The 5016-nt window shown below is 43.4% G+C and overlaps 1 pseudogene; it reads right to left on the bottom strand.

The window, feature by feature from the left end:
- Nucleotides 1-596: 596 nt before the first annotated feature.
- LOC123066996 (oligopeptide transporter 7-like) lies at nt 597-3485 on the bottom strand (annotated as a pseudogene).
- Nucleotides 3486-5016: the final 1531 nt, after the last annotated feature.

Genomic DNA, 5016 nt, shown 5'->3' with positions numbered 1-5016 from the left:
TTCCTTAAATACTCTCTCTGTACATATATTTGGTCACTCATACCTTACACTTTCTTTTGGCAGTCAGACATGAAGTTGAAGAAATTTTTGCATATATTGTGAACTCTCCAGTTTACCCAGTTATATATGATGGCAACAGGTAAACCAATTTCATGGTATTATGGTTTTGTTATAAAAGGCGAGACTCATACAGCAAGCTTGCAGAACTGTATCATCGTTACCTCCTATCATCAGTGGTGCACATTCTGCTATCACCCTGAACACAAGGAATGTGTTTACCAAATGCACTGCTACATAGTACCTCATATCTAGATAATAATTGAAAGAAGTGATAGATTTTAATATTTGCCGTAGAACAGTTGATTTTTCTGATGCAAATTGCAACCTTCTACTTGTATCCAATTTTGTTTTTATTTGTTTAAATAATTGTGCAAGGCAATGTTTTCTGCTCGAATTATTCGAATTTGGGTGCCTGGCTTTTAGCAAGTGAAATGTGCAAGGCATTACCTTCATACTGATGTTACTACGCAATTAAAGATTTTGCCATCCAAACAAGATTTGACATTAAAGCCTTACTTGCTAAAAGCCAGGTACCCAAATTTAAACTGTCATGGGGGATTTCTTCTTTATTCTTTCTAAATGCAGACCTTTAGTGAATATTCTGAATCTTTATTTATATACAAAGAAGAATATTCTCAATTTTTGGCCTGGGAATGCCTTGTGTGCAAGCCAGACAAGGAGGGGAGCGATGGCACCGCCCAAAAAGAACCAGTTCACAGCAGAGTAAGTTCCTAAATCACCGAATATTCTGCGTGGGCTGATAAGGCCCCATATGACTGATGCATCGTAGAATAAATGATCGTAAGGACAGGTCCAAGGGCTGCCTGCTGGGAGGAGCTCGGTGTTGCATATATTGGGGATTGTGTCCATCATCCACCTTGCTGTTCCAAGGTACACAAATGCTGATATCAAAGTGCCTACAACCTGTTATTTTCAATAACTTCACTTTTAGTTAGGGACACGTACAATTGATACAATGGGAAAAATTAAATGTGACTATCTTGGACAAGTAATGATCATTGTTCATGTGACTAGCGTAGTAGCTGACCTGAGCCATAAACATGGTCCTTGGGGGAATCTTCATGTAGTGGCCCAACTTAAAATCTTGCAGAAATGCTAGAGCTTGACGAGGGGCAACGTGGCCATATACCTTGAAACACATGTTTGCAACAGGTCGTCCAGGATACAAGAAACCCATGATGTCGTACTCCGTGATGATATTCAAACCTGGAGCTGTAAGACATGCATATAGTATCCATCTGCGTTAATTCATGTTTGGAGTTCATATATACCTGGTTGGTTGTTGCTGTAATGATTCCAATTGGAAGGGTGTAGAAAATGGAGAGGGCACATGCAAGCAGTATCCCCCACCAGGGTAACTGAAGTTGCTCAATGTAGTACTCACAAGTGAACACGGCGATTGCAGCACCGGCGACAAGGATGCAAATGAACCACCATTCAGGAACCTGCCTGTATCTCCTCATAAGCTTTGTGTGTACATCCATCTTTCTATCCTGGAAAGCTGATTTGCTTAACTGCCAAATTTCACTGGACACAAGTATTATATTGCAAGTTTAGTCGCATATCTCGCTACTTTTGCTCAAAGGACAAAGGAAGCACATAGTGAAATTACATACCTTCCAAGGAAAAGGAGAACATGGACAATCGTTGCGGTCAGGCAAGCAAAACCAAGGCCATAGCTGACAGCAAAGAAGGTGCTTATGTACAGTGGACCATTCTTCTCATAGGCATTTGCATCGAAGTGGAACTCGGAATCCACAATACTAGAGATGTTGTATTTCTGACCAGTCGCCGTAAAGAGACCATCTGAAAAGATAGGGAAGCTTTAAACCAGTATGTGATGGGCGTGACAACATAAATGTAGATGAAGAAGCCCGCAGCGATATTGGCAGTGGCAAACAAGGGGCTAGCGAGAGGGCTTCCGAGGTACGAGGAGATGGATGACCAGTCAAGCCCAATTGCACCTATGCCAAGGCCGTGGAGGCCCGAGCCGAGCTGTTGAGCGACTACGGAGGTGGGAAAGATCCAACAGATCCAGGAAATGGAAGTGAGCATCTCGAACAGGTAGCCTGGGAAGATGTAGTAGGCAAAACTGCACGCGAATGCCACCATGAAGAATTGAGTGCGCGTCGTGCCACCTTTGCGCCTTCGTTCCTTCTCATGAAGTGCCCTGATCAGCATACGTATCATGATTCATGAATCTGTAAGTTACTTGTTCATAAACACATCAGTAGTACTCATTAGTTGGTACTCCCTCTGTAAACTAATATAAGAGCATTTAGATCACTAAAGTAGTAATCTAAACACTCTTATATTGGAACGGAGGGAGTACCTACGTATAAGAAATTATATGCTTGCAAACTGCAATAACATGCTTCGACACTTTATTGAATAAGGATGCAACAGTATATGATGCTGCTCTGATAAGTGATAACATTGAAAACTGTGACACTCTGTTTGATGTTGCAGGAGTATTTGTTACTGGGTACTGTTAACTTATCGCAGATTCAGAGATAATACCTGAAGAGGGAGACCTGCACAAGGTTGGACGGCCACCACATCGCCACCGGCTCCACAAGATACCGCCGGAATATGCCCGCCCACCCGAACCCCAGCACCTACATGCATGGCGGAGCAGAGTACCAGTTCATTCATGCTCCACTCCACCACTGAAGGCTATGAGCCTAGGAAGTACGAACCTGGCTGGTGAGGACGACGAGAAGGGAGACGAAGAAGGAGATGGGCTTGCCGTAGAAGACGCGGACGGCCGTGACGAGGTTGATGGCGAAGACGCTGCCGGCGCCGGCGTTGGCGAAGATGGTGATGAGCACGTGCTCCTTCACGTTGAAGGGCCCCGGGTTGAGCGTGAACTCCCACCGCCGGCCTCGGAAGAAGGCGCGCTCGGGCAGCGCCACGGCCATGAGGCGGCCGAGCGGCACGACGGCGACCTGCGCCGAGATGGCCGTGATCTCCAGCGGCTCCTTGCGGTACCCGAAGAAGGTGTTGAGGAAGGAGAGCGCCACGCAGGAGGTGGCGCCCAGCACCCACATCCGGAACGTCAGCACCGGCGTCGACGGGTCGTCTCCCACCGGCACCGTCAGCGCCACCTGCTCCACCGGCGAGTTCTCTGCCTCCCCCCATTCCTCCCCTTCCTCCGGCGAACTTGATGGCTGAGCTGCACGGGAAGTTAAGCAACGTCAGCCATCGTCTTCCAGTCCACGCCCAGAAAACGACTGAGCCGACGATTTTTGTGGCTCCGCCGGCATACGAAGTGGAGCGGTGATTTGGTCGCCATGCTGGTCGTGGTCTTCCCCTTCTTCGTCTTCCTGGCCTTGTTCATGGAGTTCTTCTTGGTGGGAGGAGGAGGCCATGGTTAGGAGAGTTGGGATTTGTAGTTAGGCTCTCTGTAAGCTTGTCACTTTTGTTCTTTTGGCTGGGAATCTTTGCAAAAAGAAAAGAGAGAAAATTATAAGATATTGTTATCTGAAAGCTCCTCAAGTCCCCATAGCTGATGGCGACACTTCTCACTATTACCAACAAGGATCATGTGGCACGCTTATCAAGGATCACATGGGCCACATAAGTGTAGTTGTTGGGAGAGGTAAAAAGTTTAAGAGCAACAAAGGTGATGTTAATTGTCTAAGAGCAACTCCATTTACATCACAAATATACATCATTTATTGGATTTGCTCTTTTACATCTTCAATATATATTATCTGTTGGAGTTGCCTTCTTTTTAGATGTAAATTTTTACACCTCCTGTTTTACATCTTTAAATTTGCATCTTTTATTATTAGATGCTCTAAGCGGACATTATGTTTGAAGGCCCACAAAACCAGGGTCAAAGGTCTCGAGCAGTGAAAGGTGGCCACCCACGTGTGTGCAACCACTTAGTTTTGCGGGCTCCCTAACGATTTTTTTTAGCACACCTGTCTCAACTGACATTACTGAAGATCAAGACAGTGAGCATGTTTGGCACTACATATTTGAATGATGAGCATGATTGCAATGTTGTTAGTATGAATTCTTTGAATATCCATGATGCTAATGATATGCAAAGCCACAAGCTTGGGGAAGCTATATGTTTGATGAAGATGATTTTTTTTGTCGCCCAAGCTTTGATGAGCAAATTTACTATGATGAAAGCATGCCTCCTATCTATGATGATTATTGTGATGACATGTATGCTTTAAAGAATAATTATAACCATGAAACTTGTCATCTTGGTCTTAATTTTCAATCACATGATAGTTATTTTATTGAGTTTGCTCCCACTACTATTCATGAGAAGAAATTTGCTTATGTGGAGAGTAATAAAAATCCTATGCTTGTAGATCATGAAAAGAATGATTTATGTGATAGTTATATTGTTGAATTCATTCATGATGCTACTAAAAATTATTATGAGGGAGGAACATATGCTTGTAGGAATTGCAATAATATCAAGTTTCCTCTCTATGTGCTTAAAATTTTGAAGTTCTGCTTGTTTTACCTTCCTATGCAAGTTGATTCTTGTTCCCCCAAGTTGTTTGCTCACAAAATCCCTATGCATAGGAAGTGGGTTAGACTTAAATGTGCTAGTCATATTCTTCATGATGCTCTCTTTATGTTTCAATTTCTTATCTTTTATGCGAGCATCATTGAAATCATCATGCCTAGCTAGGGGCGTTAAACGATAGCGCTTGTTGGGAGGCAACCCGGTTTTATTTTTTGTTCCTGTTTAGTGGGAGGCAACCCGATTTTATTTTGTGTTCCTGTTTAGTAATAAATATTTAATCTAGCCTCTGTTATGGTTGTGTTTTTTATGTTTAATTAGTGTTGTGCTAAGTAGAACCTTTGGAAAGACTTGGGGAAAGTCTTTGTGATCTTGCTGTTAAAAACAGAAACTTTAGCGGTCACGAGAATTGCTGTCATTTTTATTTGGAAAGTGATATT

The sequence above is a fragment of the Triticum aestivum genome, chromosome 1A (genome assembly GCF_018294505.1).
Source record: "Triticum aestivum cultivar Chinese Spring chromosome 1A, IWGSC CS RefSeq v2.1, whole genome shotgun sequence".
In the NCBI taxonomy this organism is placed as follows: Eukaryota; Viridiplantae; Streptophyta; class Magnoliopsida; order Poales; family Poaceae; genus Triticum; species Triticum aestivum.
This window is presented reverse-complemented; position numbering and strand designations above follow the sequence as displayed.